Here is a 16,938-nt window from a genome sequence, read left to right on the forward strand (position 1 = left end):
GTGGATGGACCTCATGAGGTCCAATCAAGGTGCCAAGATATTTAAAGAGCTAACTCTCTGCACTTTTGTGACACTAATATGCAGCCCATGTTCTTCCAGATTTTTGTACAACGTCATTCCCGCACCTTGGAGCTGTTCTTCCGTTTCGGCTGCTAACAGAATGTCATCCATATAATGTATCACCTGTACCGGTAACTTCCTCACTGGCTGTAATGCTCAATCTACCACCAGCTGGTAGATGGTTGGAGAGTTCTTCATGCCCTGTGGCAGCACAGTCCACTGAAAGCGTTGTTGAGGCTGCTGCTGATTCGTCGTGGGAAGTGAAAAGGCGAAATACTTCCTGTCCTTTGGATGCAAGGGAATGCTGAAAAAACAATCCATAATATCATAAACACAAATGTGCCACCCATCAAGAATGGTAACAGGGGAGGGAAGGCTGGGTTGAAGGGAATCCATGTCTTCCAGACATGCATTAACCTCTCGCAGATCATGTAGCAACCTCCAAGCACCTGATTTTTTCTTAATTACAAAAACAGGGGTGTTCCAAGGGCTAACTGAAGGTTCTAGATGACCCAGTTTCAACTCTCGAGTCACTAATTCTAGCACCGCTGCTCCTTTCTCCTCAGACATGGGCCACTGCTCTATCCAAACCGGTTCCGTCCTCTTCCACTGTAGCTGCAGCGGCTGTATCACAGCAGTGGCCCGTGCTAAAAAGGAGTGACCAGATGACACCCCCACTGTCTTAAGGTGTCACAGCCTAGTAAGGTTACAGGTAGTCCTTCGGAAACATAAGGATTCACATATACTTCCCATTCCTGATCTGCTTTTGATCCCCCCTGTAAGATGACCTGAATAGGAGCACAGCTTCTTTGGACTTTTTGCAAACCTCCCACCCCCTGTACCTCACCGCATGGTGACGTCCACAGCCTTCGGGCCATTGTTCTTGTGGCACCATGGTACAATCAGCTCCAGAGTCAAGCATAGCAATACATGTAAAAGAGCGAGGTTCCATATCCGGTAAGGTATGTTGAAAACAGACTAAACACTCCGGCGTAGTAGCTAAAGATAAAGACAATGCCATTAGTAGGGAGGATTCCCCCAGGGTAGGCTTTGAGGGTTGTTGTCGCTCATTGTGGGGAACCCCCCTTTCCCCTGCCCTGTCGCTCAAAGGGGAGTGTTGCCAGGGCTCACAACGCTCCACTTCCCCTTTCCCTGCAGCCGCCGTTGTTGCTGCTGCCATGGCCGCGGTTTCCGGCAGTCGCGCGCACGATGACCACTCCCCCCACACCGCCAGCAGGTCAAGCCCGAGTTGTCTTCTCCGCCCTTTCCCTTGTTTGGTAAAGGGGAGGGGCATTGGTGGATTCGATGGCCTGAACCTCCGCACCCGTAGCAGCGGCTTGTTTTAGCACCTCCCACTTGTTTGTTCTCCGGATTGTAAGCTGTCCTTAACGCTGCGACCATGGGGCCTGCGTGCGCCTCTCCCTGCCGAGCGGCCCAGCACCGCAGTAACCCGGGCAGCGACAGCTCTTGCGGCGCTTGCTGTAATATCGCCCTTACAGAAGTGGTACAATTGTCTCTCAGACACTGCACCACCACTGCTTCCTTTGCAGCCTCAGGCAGTTTTGCGACCGTACCTGCACTGTGTACCCGATCTACAAAATCCGCGAAATTTTCTCCGACCTTCTGCCTCACATGCAGCCACGGCTGATGCTGACCCTCAGCTTGCTGCACCCTTCGCAACGCTTTAAGTGCCGTTTGCCCCACTGCCACCCAGTGTCGCCCTCTCAGCCGCCTCATCTGGTCCTGCGGAGTAGCAAATTGCCCTTCACCCGTCAACATGTCTGTCGTGGTCCCCGCCAAAGGGCCACCCTGCCCCCCGTCGGTGGCTGTCAGCGTAGCAGCTTCCTCCCGCCAAAGCTCTAAAAATAACAACCATTTCAATGTCGGGAGTATACCTCGGAAAAGCTGCCTGGCATCATATGGAGACGTTGGAGTGGACAAAACGCACTCCACCAGGATGGACACTTGTGGGGAGCTGATCCCATGCTGTTGGACTGCGCTAGCAAGATCTTTCAGGGTTTTAAGGTCACACGGCTGCCACTCATACCCCCAGCCATGGCCTCCTGTGGCTAAAACCAGAAAAGCCTCCAGTGAGGGGGCTTGCCATTCTACTCCGTTCAGCACACACTCTTTCGCAACCAGCCTCCAATCTGTTACACCTTTACCAGGTGGATGGACCTGAGGAAACTGCGAGCATGCTTGGTCTACTTGTCGCAAGGCCTCCTGTACTCCCTTTATCAATTGAGGTAATCGGTCATCTTCTATCTTTCTTACTCTGTTCTGCGGTCGGTTCACTGCTTCCCTCTCTTCCTCTGAATCTGATTCTTGCTTTTGCTCACGCCACTCATTCCAGTTATTTGCCCCCGGACCAACCCGCTGCGGTGGCTTTTCCCCCTCTTCGTCAGACCAGTGATACCTAGGAGGTCCCCACGCCCGTTCTTTCTCTTCAGGTACCAGATATCATCTGGATCTGGGGGTTTATGTGGGTTCCGATCACTGGAGTCCTGAGGCAGTTGATCTTTCCCTTCTGCAATATGTTGCACAGCCTCTTGCATCTCCCTCCACGGGTATGCGGGGGGTGATGGAGCCCCCCCCTCTCCCCCCTCCTCCGCCGGTTTTCTTAACGGGCATACCAAACTTTCCTCCCTTACCGGAATCGCAGGGGCTGCCTGAGCCCCCTCATCGGGGATCTCCCCCTCAGGTGGACAATTCGATTCGCCGAGAAGGGAGGCGCCGGTTTGGCAACCTTCCGCCGCTGCCGCCGGTCCAGCGGCGTCAGTGTGTGGTGTACCGTACAATGCTATGCGAGCTGCAAAAACGGCTTCATGTTCTTCATGACTCTTGGAGACAATATTTTCGATGGCACCCCATGTCTCCCCTATATCTCCTGCTTTCTTTTCCCCAGCCAAGACCGCTTCCAAAAGCTCTTGGCGGATTCGTCCCCATTGGGAGGTATCTAATACGTCCACAGGGGCCTCCACCGCCCCTCGTCCTTGCAACCATTGGATGCAGTGGCCCGCTGGCCCGGAATGCATCACCTTCAGCAACCCAGCTTGCTGCATGAAGGCCTTCAATACCTGTACCACGTGGCGCGCATCCATCACTCTCACGTCGGGGTCACCACTTGTAGTTTCTCGCTACTCGTGTGGTGAGGGACGGAAGCACTAGTTCCCTCCGAACTAGGGTCAAGCCATAGAGCATTCACAGAATGCGGGTCAACAATGATTTATTGCGCAGTTACAATTCCTTATATTTGCCGCCTAAGCAGCTCCCCAGGGTCAGCTGGTTCCTGTCCCTCCTGGCAACTTCCCGTCACATCATGTAATCCTCCGTGCGCCAATCCTTACAAAACTGGAATGCAGCGATGCCTGGTACTCTGCCATTGCAGTAAATTTATGCTGCAAAGAACCTTCTATGTTGTAATTCTAAACTGTTACCCAACTTTGCAAAAAAATATTTATATGATGACACATACGAACATTCTGCCTTTGAAACAGGAGTGCCGCTGATACATGTACACAGCACTGTTGAGGCCACACCTCGAATACTGTGTTCAGTTTTGGGCCCCTCACTATCAGAAAGACATTGAGGTGCTGGAGGGGTTCAGAGAAGGGCAACAAAGCTGATGAAGGGTCCGGAGCACAAGTCTTACAAGGAACATCTGAAGGAACTGTGGGTGTTCAGTCTGGAGAAGAGAAGGCTCAGGGGAGACCTTATCACTGTCTACAACTACCTGACAGGAGGTTGTAGTGAGGTGGGGGTCAGTCTCTTCTCCCAAGTAACAAGTGATGGGACAAGAGGAAATAACCTTAAGTTGTACCAGGAGAGGTTTAGACTGGAGATCAGGAAATATTTCTTCACAGTAAGGGTTGTCAGGCATTAGATTATCTAAGAGACAAATACAAGAAATGTTTCTATTGATTTTTATTAGTCTCTGGTGATACATTGCTACATTCTTTTCCCCTGATATTGATTTATAACCTCATTAGATTCAAGTTTCCATGGGGCTGCTAGAGCCTGTAAAAGGCTGCATAAGCCCAGAGCATTTCTTTTTTCTTGTTGAGTGACTATATTGCTTTAATAGCCCACATCATAGACTGCACAGCCATAAGAGGAAAGTAAGGAGTGGTTTGAAACTTCAGTTCTACTTCTTTTTCCTTCCATAGTACAACTTTTTTTCCCTGTATGATAAGAATGAAAAACAAAGCTGTGTTTCTTCTTTAGGTGGATTATAAGAAGAATGCTTATATTGACAATATTGCATTTGAATGTTGTGGAGCAATCAGGAAAGAGTCTTCTGTGTCCTGGATTATGGTGCCCCGTCATAACTGGATTTGTAAAATAAAGAAAAGTAGGTTATTTTTTACTCTAAACTCACATTAGGAAGAAATTTAAGATGAATCCCATTCTATCAAAACCAGAATTTCTCCAAGTTACAGGCTGGTAGAAAATTTGGTAGATTGAATGGGAATTTTGCTTAAGGACAAATAGGTCAAAACATATAAATACTTTCAGAATGGAAGATTTCAACTGTTCCTAATAAACTTTTTTGTTTTGCTTTGTTTTATTTTAAAAGAGTATATTATATGATAAGCTTTGCTGAAAATATATTGATTATATAATTATAAAATTATAGAAAATAAGGTAAAAACAACCTCAAGGTCTTACCTGGTAAAATCCACTGCTCAGCACAAAAACAGATTTTTGTTAAAACAGATGCTTTGACTGACATGAAAATATATTTTTCTTGGAACTTTTACTTGTAGGGTATTCCCAGTTTGGGGGTTAAGGGGGCAGAGTGGGAAAAAGAGAAAATTTGGAAGAAAAAAAAATTAAATTTCTGTATCCTTTGTGAAAAAAACCTTCACTCGTCCACCCAGGTGTAGCTAGAATGCTACACAAGGACACACTAGCCATCTCCTCTAATTTAAAGACTACCAGCATACTAGAATCATTCACTTTGTAAGATGAGATGTAAAGAAATTCCTGTAACAGCAGGCTTGCTGAAATGAAAAGATGGTAATCCAAACTTCAGAGTTTATATACTTTAAGACAATAGTCAGTCTCACATCTTCCTTTCATAGTAGTAGCAAAAACTTCTATGTTTACACTACTGTGGGGGCGGGAAGGACAGGTGTTTGAAATATAACAACTGTTGAGAAGTATAGTCAGCAAAATAAGAGAGAAATCAATTGCAGCTTTGTATTCAGTTACACATTTTACTTCCAAGACTTAGGAAGTAAGGTTACTTTGATGACTCCCTGTGCTCCTTAACACAAGCAGTAAGGGTTAATGTTTAAAGTGATATTTTTCTAAATAACACTATTTCTGTGCTAATGAATTATTCAGAATAATCTGATTTTAACCAAAACACATTGTCCTTGTTTCTCATGCTTCAAAAGTAATAGTCATGTACATCTATCTCAGAGAAACGTGAAGACACCTTTCCTGGTAACTTCTTTTGTAAGATCTCACCTGCATGATCAGCACTAAACTAAAAATCATTAGCAAGAGTGTCAGTAGCTGTATACTGTTAATTATTAGTGGTGTATAAATGACAGGAATTACAGCTTGAAGAAATTACCATCATTAGTCAGCAGTGCATAATACCATACTGAAAGATGTTGAAATAGTCATAATACTTTGTACTACCAGAACAGACATACACTTTTTCTTTTAAATCTTTTAATGAATTATACCAGAGGCTATTTTTAAAAGGTGACATGACCTTTCTTTTTCCCCAAGCAGGTGTGTTACACGCTTACTTTATTTAATGTAATTACACATACAGCAACACAAACAACAAATAATTCTGTGCAAAAAAAGTTAAAAAGGTGACATTTGTTTTACATTTTCATACGTGTTGGCCTCGCATATTTGAAGAAATATTGCTCCAGTATTCCACTCTGAGTGATGTGGAAACTTTTCATTTCAATTTTTTCTCAAAAAATGATGGAAATTCAGCCAAAGTCGATTCTTAACAAAGTGGCTACTTAGAAAAACAAGCAAACAAACAAAAAAAAGAACCCAAACAAAAGAACAAAACAGCCAAAAGTTTCACAAGTAAATTAATACGAATAAAATATAAAATACTTCAAAGCAAAAAGCTTAGTATTTGAATTTCTTGTCCAGATACAGACAATGTCCATGAAGAATCTCTTATTATTGTGCAAAGTATAGCAATACTGAGGTAGTGTTTTTACCCTTCAGTTTGCTTTCAGAAACAAGTACTCGTTCTGACTAACTTCAGTCATCTAATTTAGGCAACACTCCGGATGTGCAAGATGCACTTAAAAAAATCTACCAAGACAGAGATGTAGGCCTGTAATGCATCTGTTATACCCTGAACATCTATTTTTTCTCTGCATCAAAGATACTATATATATATATATATTCTGCATTGAATATGTAAAATATGAAGAATTTATAGACATTAAGATAATTTCCACTAACTGAACACTTTTATTGGTTTAATATTTGGGAAACATATTACACCTTCTTTTTTTTTTTTTTTCCCATTTCATTACAGGGACAGCCTTGAAACCAGAACCTCTGGACCCTCCTGCTGGTAAGCTTCTGTTTATTTTCTCTTATCTAAAGGGTGGTATCATGTAACAACACCAACTTTGTGTAAGAATTGTGAAGAATACAGAGATTCCTCTTCTGTGTTTCAGTATATGAAGTCACAGAAGATGGCTGGATTAAAAAAGAAGACAAAGAATAATTTTTCAGCACAGGAAAGACCTCTATGGAGAAAGCCAGAACATTCTGCAAAAACAATCAGGAAGATTTTGCTACTATTTGAAATAATAGTGAAAGAAAACTTTTGTGGAAAAGTGTAAGAGGAAATTTGGCTGTCTTCTACAATATATGGCCTGTACACCCTGCTGCATATGATTGTGAAATGCAGGAGAACGTGCTTGTTGCATAATACTAAAACACTTTATTAGCAGTAGATATAAATGTTTAAGGAAAAAAAAAAAGTATTCCACAGAATAGAGCTTCTCTTTAGGAAAATAAGTACAAAAGAATTTACCATTTACTAGGGTGGGTATATTCTTATTCTCGGGTAAAGATTGTTCTGCCCATGACCAGATGTATGTAAGGAGCAAGGAACAGGCAGATTGGTTGCATACTGAGGAAACTGTCTTTTTGAGAGGGTGGTTATTTCTCATCTGAATATCATAGTTTAGAATACATGCTAACGTGTAGATGTGAGGCTGTTGGCAGCATATCTGTGGTGGTCATAGACCATGTCATATTGCTGAACAAAACAACTATTCGAAGAAAGATTTAGCCTGATCCAGGTCAGGGACTGATGAACTAGGACCTGCAAGAATTGGTTTTCCTGCAACACACATCAAAACCGTTCATGCATTTCAAGGGCATTGCCTATACGTTGCCTGCGATTGTTCTGTTGGGCACATGACAAAGTCATGACAGGGGCATGTTAACAGTTTAATGGCATGGTTGCCTCCTCAAACCTCTGTCATAATCCTGTCAGGTTTACTAATACCAAAGTAGCCACATAATCTCCTTTCTGTGTTATGGTATTAGATGCTTGCTTTTATTATATGGGAAAGGATATGAAAGGAGGAAAACAACAGACAGCTTGAGACACATGAATTGCATAGCTGCTTAAGTACCAAAAAAATGTATACTATTTTTTTTCTCAGATCTTCTTCATTTCTTCTTCAGTTGAGAACAACTTTGAAAGCTTTTGAAAGCGTATCAAATGCAGCCAAAACGGGGAAAGCAGCACTAAAGATGGTACAGCAAAAATGTGTGTTGTATGGTATTTACTTCAACAGGGGTGCTCTCTGGTGACTACACATGACCATTTATACAATGTGTATTCTTCTATTTGCTTCCATAACACAAAAGTTACATTTTTTTCATATTAGATAACTACTAAATATTAGAAAGCACTAACTAACTGTACTTTTTTTTTTTTTTTAGATCTTAAAAAATGGCAAATTGGAGTCATATCTCATAGGATTAATTCAGAATGCTCATCGACAGTTTAGGTAGGTAAACAAGCTGTATCAAGATTCACAGAAAGTGGCTGTAAATGTTTTGTACTGCCAGAATTCCTTCTGGAGGGACCACTGCAAATGAGTTAAATGCAGGTTCAGAGATTTATATTGCATGTTGAAATCAGTGCTCTCCCTTGGTTCAACTACATTGTAAAAACACTGCTTTACATGTTTTATGCTTTACATTATTTATAGGGTATGAATTATCATAAAACAACATATTGAGACCTGGCATTTGTAATTTTAGACACAGAGAAAGAAAAGGAATCTGTGGTCTGATTTCTGCCAGAATTAGATATATTACTATACCTCTCTGAAATGACTGCCTACATTCTGAAACTTAATTCAATAGTAGAATGTCAGAAGAAAACACATTTTCACCTTGCCTGTGTTCCCATTCATTCATCTGCAGCTGTGTACAGCTACACATTTCCATTAGTCAATCAGTTCATCCCGAGTATTGAAATAAGTGAACTCATTAAGTAACATGGTGTTACATTAGGTAACAGGCATATATTTTTATCTTTCCTCTTTCCAAGCCTGATTCATAGTTCCAAATACTTTAACTCCTTGAGACTTTTCACAGAAAAAGGCTTGGCATAACCTTGAAATAATAAACTTGGTGAAATTTTTGATCAAATGTTAATTAAAATATGTATATGATTATATATATATACAAAATATATATATACAAGACTTTAATGATCAAAATAGTTAAGAATTTGTTTATGAGCTGATATCTTGTCTGATGACGTGTTTATCTGCTTTTCTACTGGCTTTTTTTCCAGCTTTTCTCACATATCATTTGAAGAATTTTTCAAGTGATCCCTGGATTGGTTTGAATGATATTCTCAGTGAACTCAACTTCTTTTGGAGTGATGGAAGTGCTGTCTCCTATACAAATTGGGGTCCAGAAATGTGTAAAACATATTTGGTTTGATACTTTACATCCAGAAGATGGCCACAAAATACAATAGGTAAAAACTGCTTAGTGTTTAACATCAAGTTAAATCTGAGCAATGTTACTTCAAGTAACAGTTAACTTTGATACAGATGTTGGTTCAGCCTTCTTCCCAGGTTATTCATCTACCTTTACACTAGCAATAAAAAATTTCAATGTTTGAGTATTCTAGCTATCTCAAAGCACAAAAAGGCATTAAATATTAGACAGATCGAATCAAAATTTGGATTTCATAGTGATTTGATGCTCATTTTGCAAAGAATATAAATGTAACATTCAGATTTTAAAAGTTAACACACATTGGGTATATTTTCACGTTTGACAAGTTAACTTATGAAAAGGAAGAGGAGAGGATGCAGGAGGAAAGATTTCAATTCTTTTCTACTTCTCTATTTAAAATCATAATTGCATGGCTAAGGGCTAGTAGATGTCAACTGCTTTCTAAACCAATCAAATTCTCTCCACTGCTAGCACTGAAATTAAACCTCAGAATGCTGCAAATAGCATTCTACATATTCAGATCAATATAGACTGATTTGAACACCCACATTGCCTTTCTTCCATTTATTTATGTATCATGGTTTCAGAACTTGCCCTTCACACTATGCAATTCCTCTCTATGTCCATTCTCTCTTCATTTTGATATCCACATCTCTAGGGAAACCCAGAAATCCTACCTCTAGACATCCAGCTTAATCTGCATCTGAGCCAATTCATTCTGCTCTTGCCCATCTAGCCACTGGCCAAGGCACGCAGGAATGAAGATAGGATACAGTATAACACATAGCTCTACTGCTCCTCTAATAACACTCCGAAGAAATATCAGCTAGGGGTGGGGGGAAGTACAAAGGTATACTCTGATTTTCCCCTTCACCTTTAAGTTACTAGCAGATATCTCCTTCACAAGATCCTTTTCAAAGGAGTGAAATAACATGAGAAAGTTACTCAAGTTTGAGAAACTAGAGGCAAGAGCCACTAAAACAGATGTTCCTAAAATTTCTGCATGGCAGCTTAGTAGTCTGTTGCAGGTTTTGCCAAAGCTCCAGCTTCCTAAGCACTCAGGTACCGTGATTTGGTGTAGTTGAAAGGGAAATCCTAAGAACTAGAGGTAATGATAACTGTGTCAAGAATCACCATTTAGATGATTCTGTCAATAATAACTGTCAGTTATTCAAGCCAAATACAAAGCATTACCTCAGTTTATTTTATTTCATTCCTATTCAAAAATACTTGCTGACAGTCACTCATTAGTCAAGACAGAAGATATGACAGAAAGTTCTTGAAAATAATAGTGCCTTTCAAGTATATCTTCTTGAAAACAGCCAAACAAACAGGCTGAGCTGAAGTTAACAAAGATTTACAAGACAGTACCAAAGAGGAGCTGGCCATCACAGAGGAGGCCAGAACAGACAGAAAAGGATAAAAGGAAGGTGTTTCTGGAGTTGTAATACAAACCGACAATATTATGATTCAAAAAAAGAAGTGAAACTACCCAGGGGGCTACAGTACTTTGTTTTATAACTTCTAGTATCAATGTACTCATATCCTTTTCCTTACTCCAACAGTTTGATTGTGTTTCTCTAATGAGAGGTCATGCTGATGACACAGGAAAATGGAACAATGAGGAGTGTACTAACCTCAGAGGTATATGCCAGAATAGCAGTGAGTTCTGTATTGCTAATCTTGAAATTTATATCACAAGGATTAAAATAACTTTTTTTGTTTAACATGCTCTAGATCAGTTATATATATATATTTTTTTTTTTAAAGGATCAGTAAAACCTGAGGATCAGACATTAGCATGTTTCTACTGAGACACTGATGGCACCTAGAAGACAGCTTCTTGCAAGGAAAAACTCTTTTCTGTCTGTAAAAAATCAGATGGCAAGCAATTGTATATAAGCGTTTTAAGTACAGGGTGTGTAAATTTATCAACTGTGCTAAATATAAGAAGCCACTAGAAAAATACTTGGTTTAGACACTAGTATAAAGGAAGATATGAGTAGCTAACTAACTAGCTCTACATATTGACATGAATTATTCCCAGAAATAAATCAGTTCATAACAATAATTGCCAAAAGCTCAAGAAACAAAAGATTGAATTAATCCATTCTAATAGGAAAAGTAATTCACTTACTATGAGATTTGTTTTGATTAGACGACATGAAATTCTGTATCCAGTTTGGGACACGAAAGTTTGAAAAGGTTCTCAGTCAGATAGGGTTTTCAGATGACCAGGATTGCAAGAATTTAAAGGTGATATTATAATTGGTGTTGCACAAACCAGTAAGAAGCAAAAGACTAAGGAGGATCTAGATTATGAATTTTGAATATTAAAAATGAGCCCTAAGGAATGGAATTAAATTCTCCCCTATGTCTGCTACCAGTTGAAAAGGAGCATTAGACTTAAATATGTCAAGGAAAACCTCATTTTGGCAGTACAGAAGCCTTTAGTAAGTACTTTGGGTAGGTCAGGGAACCTCCATTGATACAGCTGACTAAGAATAGACAGGATGAACATCTGTTAGGAATTATAGAATTATATATCAACTTCATGTCACCTGTGAGCACAGGGATGAAGTAAATAACCCCTTGAGGAGCTTTTTAAGCACAAACTTCTACTCTTTCTATGGAAATAAGTATAAATATAATTTAACAATTTAGCTATAGTCTTGTTTTTCTTAACATTATGGAAGATCTTGAATAGTTAGAAAATCTAAAATTGCATGCCAAAATACAGTCTCAGATGATGTAATTTGACAAAAATCCTCAGATTTGGTATAAAATGTCTCTTTCCACTTTAATGTTCTGGAAATCTAATTTGAGTGCTGAATGTTCCTTAACAGGGAAAGAAATAGACTGTAGAAGACTCACAGGAAGAAAATTTAATTTGGCAGAACATTTAATTTTCATTCCATCTGCATTTATCTCCTCATCCAAAATCTTCCTATTATATAAATCACTATGGAATATATTCAGGAAGCAATTTAAAAAAAAAAATCCTGCAAGCCATGTTTAGTCATACCAACACTTTCATTCACAATCACTGTTTCTGCTATAAGGTTTTGATCCTGTCAAAAAATTAGACTGAAGCATCAGAAGACATTTTAAAAATAGCAGTTTTAACTAATCAGACAGATATTTATGCCCAAAAACCAGCTGGATATTTTGTTGAATAGAGTAATTACAAATATCATAATTGGAGGAAATTTATAGTTCATGTATACTAGTGTATCTTCCCAAACACCTTCACAAATAAAAATAAAGCAAAATATGTTCTGAAAATCAAAATCAAAGCCATACTCAAACTCATTTTGGAACATGCTTCATTTCTTCTATGATGACAAACCTAACATTTTCTGTTTAGTTTTGTCTTACTGGTATAATGGGACAAAAAAAATTTTATAAAATAACTGCATTCCAACTACCTCATCTCTTATCAATAATGGCCCCTACTGAGCCACCACAACTTCCTGGAAAATGCCCTGAATCAAAAGGAACAAATCTTGGATACCTTTCCATAGTCACTGATACTACTTTGAGGCCTCCAGGAAAATAAGCTGGTCTCAAGCTCACCAGGAATGTGCCCGACTAGGTAAGTGGGGTTTTTTTTTAGAAAGATTGAAGATGTAATTTAAACACATGAAAGAATGGATGATATTGCTAAGCAAATCTTAAATTACTTTAAAACTTCAAACTTAAGGCTTTTTAGCTTGCTTTTCTGAGCATGCCTTTTCACAACAAAGGTAAACTTTGTCAAAGACAGAGGTGTCTGGTATCTCAAATACTAGGTGAAATATGAATATCCAAAAAATATTAAATTCCTACTGGTTTTATAGACCTCAGTAATTGGGTAGGGAGATAAACACTTTTAAAGTCCCAAGAAGACACAAATTTCAGAATAAACATTTTCTTTTCCTTCCCCAAACAAAAGGGAATCCCCACACAATGTAAAATGGGAAAGTTGCCTTTGTTAGTTCCAGGGGAGAGTTTATTAAATGTGTTGCACTGGCTGGCCCACATCTGAGATGGAGGAGTCATTCAGTTTTCATTAATCAGTAAAACATGCCCAGCCATGCAGCTTCTGCAGGCTGGAGAGAAGAGCAGTATGTGGACCAGGGGACAGTAAAAGACACTTTACTCCACATTTCTGACTTCTCCTGAGTGTCCAGTGACAAATGTCATGATGCAGCATATATTTCAGAATTCCATGTTTTCATACACATAGGGAAGTGCTGCAAGAAATCCTTGTATTCTCTCTTACGATTAAAAGTATCACTCAGACATATAGCGCTAATGTGTGGGATGTTTCCTCATGTGTATGAAAACATCAGCCTATGATTGAGTAAACAGAAAAGGTAGCTTTGCAAGATAATTTACTTTATAGCCGTTGACAGCAGAATTCCTGAAATGGTTCTATAGAAAAATAAATTACTACCGAATGTAAATATCAAACTAATAACCAGAATGAAAGGTCACATTTGGAGACTGGTCTAATTCTACACTTTTGCCTACATTTTACCCACTGGCCATGCCAGGAAGGTCATCATTTTCTTAAAACCCTAACACAGCTGTGTGTATTTGTAATGCGTCATGTGTGTAATTTGCAGTGTGCAAGGGCTTTTCCTGGTTTAAGCCCAGGCTGTAAATTAGAACCACGCAGTCTACTCCCCCCCCCCCACTCCTGGAGGGACGGGGGGGAGAATCAAAAGAATGTAATTCCCACGGGTTGAGATAAGAACAGTTTAGTAACTAAGGTATAACACAAACCACTGCTGCTACCACCAATAACAATGACAAAGGAAATAACAAGGGAAGAGAATACAACCACTCACCGACCGATACCTCGACCCCACCCTGCACCGTTCCAGCCCTTCCGGGTAACTCTCAGTTACATCCCAGGCATGACGTGCTGTGGTATGGAATACCCCGTTGGCTAGTTTGGGTCAGGTGTCCTGTCCCTGCTTCCTCCCGGCTTCCCCTCCTCCCTGGCAGAGCATGAGACTCACAAAGTCCTTGGTCAGGGTAAACATTCTGACCAGCAACAGAAAACATCGGCTTTATCAGTATTATCCCCAGGCCGAAAGTCAAAAACACAGCTCTGCACCAGCTACTAAGAAGTAGAAAAAATTACTGCTACTGCTAAACCAGGACAGGACTCCTTACACATCCTATCTACCCTTGCAATACATAGCTTCAGGCACTGCCAAAAATGCTGCACGGCCACTGGTGGATGATAGAGCTGTATTGCTGACTACATCATATCTACCACTTTCAGCCTACTTGCACCACATTCTGTGTTGTCGTTGGGATTGTCCAAATGGTATTGAAGGACATCAATTTTTCTTCTCCAAAATACCACAGGCTAAACAAAATCCATGTCTTTGTGCCAACTTGCATCCATACAGCTCACAGTCATGCTCAAAATACAATGCAGTGATATAATAACCATGAGACTAGTGAATACTGCATGCTAGAATCAGTGTCTGACATCTTTTTACGTATCTTTTATGTGTTTATTGACTTACGCTGTGAGAAAATGTGACATTGTGATGTGTTATTAATATTTTTTCAGCTGCCAATTTGGTATGAGTAGGATACTATACTGAAGTAAACTTTCTGAAAGACACCATTAAGATACTCCACGAAAAATCACCAAACTTTTGCATAAGACTAAAGAAAAATGACAGAGGTAATATCTTCGATATTTGATTATACATTACCATATCATACAAAATGATGATATGTTATATTAGAAAGAAGTTAACTTTGTATAGTGGAAAAATACATACATATAAAAAATACATCAAAGTTTATTTCAAAGAATGCTTATATATGCTTAGAAATGTACCTGAAACATTGAACAATCTATTTGTGTTATAAATTTTTGTTTTCCTCATCACAACTTATTCTGTATAACCCCTGTATTTTATACATATATGCTCATTTTAAATATTAGAACAGTGCGTGTGGACAGACAAATCTGCAATGGATTTTGTAAACTGGCAAATGGGAGAACCTTCAAACACAAGGGAGGAAGACTGTGGAAAAATGTATGCACTGTCTGGCTTCGGGAACACCAACATCTGTTCATTCAAAAAAGGATATATCTGTAAAACCCCCAAAATTAAGTAATATCTCTAATACATTTAGGTAAATAATACCTCATACTGCATTTTCATTATATAATGCAAGATGTAAAACATTATAGGCTTGTGTGCAAAATCTATAGACCCTAATAGCAGGATTCACCTGCCTAAATACTGACAAGTCCCACACAGCTCCTGACTACCTCCTCAGAAGACTGCCTCTCCCATAAACCCTGTAAAATGACCATCAGTCCCACGCAGCCATCATGAATACTCTAGACCCCTATGCTTTGCTAAAAGAATTGTCAAAGATCACTCATTTTTAATAAAAACTCAGTTTTCAGCAGGCTTTCCTCTCAAATATCACACAGACTAAGCTCAAAACAACATTTTGTTTGATTTCAGCTGAACATATAATAAAAAAAAGCTGTATCTTGTTCTGATGAGTGCAATGAAAACTTGGAAATGAAATGTTGGAACTGGTGATTCCTTTCATTACTGTTCGCTGAGTTGATGAATTAGAGGAATAAGATTACACAAATTCTTGTGGCAGTTTTGATCTACAGCATGATAGAAGCATATGCAATAAAATGCTGGTACTATCGTGATCACAAAATGATAATTTGCAAGAAAACGCATGAGTTCGATTACCAACCAACATTAACTGAAAGTGGTCCAGAGCATGAACATTTTGTTTGGTTAAACTTCGTATTCCTGCTCACCTTTCCCTTACCTGCTAAGTTTAGGAAGTGCAATTACCACAGGAAACACATCCACACAGAATGGTTGTCTCTTGACAGAAGGGGCTAAACTTACAGAAGATCCTTTTCAGCTCAAGTAAAATGCTCGTGATACACCTCTAACACTCAAGACATCCATTCAAGAAATGTTTCATGTTTCAGAAAACACCTTAAAAGGATTAAGGATCTTGTGGGAAGTTTCTCAGAAATGAAAATATTTGAAAACACTTTTAGAAAGAACAGAATTCTGACTCTTAATTTTCTGTTTTGTATGGTATCTCAGCTGAGGAGGTCAGATGTTCTTGGAATGAAAGAACTAATCATCCTATCAGAGGTTTACACATACGTAGCTCCACGTCCATGTGAAAGCAATTGTCACCAGTAAGTGGATTTAGGGGGAACTGTTAGGAGCATTTGGACTTAGGAAGTTTAAATTGTTTTGTTGTGTTTTTTTTTTTAATTAAAGCATTCAGAATAAACATTTTCTTTTCCTTCCAAAAGCTCCTGAAAACATAGAGATATCAAGAGAAGATATAGATAAGCATAGTTCCTTTTAAGTAGAATTATAATGAAATGCTCAAATACAAGAAGAATATAATTACGTAATTTCTAGGTATTCATTTTGAAGGTATTTAAAACAAAAATTTAAAAATAAAAAGTCTATAAGCTTATTCTGTATCCAGATGTAGGAAACACAGATTATTCTGAAGTAAATCTGGTTTTGACCAGACTTAATTTTTGTTTGTTTGAATAGTTAAAAAAGCCCATTAAATAAGTGTTGAACAGAAAATCTACATGCATATTGTTTTTGTCTGATTTCTGGTTAAAGCAATCCCATTTACTACTTGATTCTGAAATCACTTAAAATCAAAGGTGTTGATTTCATTTTATCCACTTGCAGAAGGCAAAATGGAAACAGTACTTCCTACCAGCATCATCTGTCTGTTCATCCTTTTATTTGTTTCAGTAGTTGGAGCTGGAATTATAATTTGTTTCTACTTAAGGAGGAAAAGGCAAAACCTGCTACAAAGTTCAATCAGAATGAGTGGACT

The 16,938-nt window shown here is 39.1% G+C and overlaps 1 pseudogene across 1 annotated transcript; it reads left to right on the plus strand.

Moving 5' to 3' along the window:
- Positions 1-2,629: 2,629 nt before the first annotated feature.
- On the plus strand, positions 2,630-15,192 carry LOC308216913 (macrophage mannose receptor 1-like; annotated as a pseudogene). Its single transcript has 7 exons — positions 2,630-2,887; positions 4,285-4,411; positions 6,590-6,628; positions 10,828-10,951; positions 12,502-12,652; positions 14,633-14,749; positions 15,017-15,192. The product of its transcript is annotated as a macrophage mannose receptor 1-like (transcript).
- Positions 15,193-16,938: the final 1,746 nt, after the last annotated feature.

This window comes from Psittacula echo (genome assembly GCF_963264785.1).
Source record: "Psittacula echo genome assembly, chromosome: 2".
Classification (NCBI taxonomy): Eukaryota; Metazoa; Chordata; class Aves; order Psittaciformes; family Psittacidae; genus Psittacula; species Psittacula echo.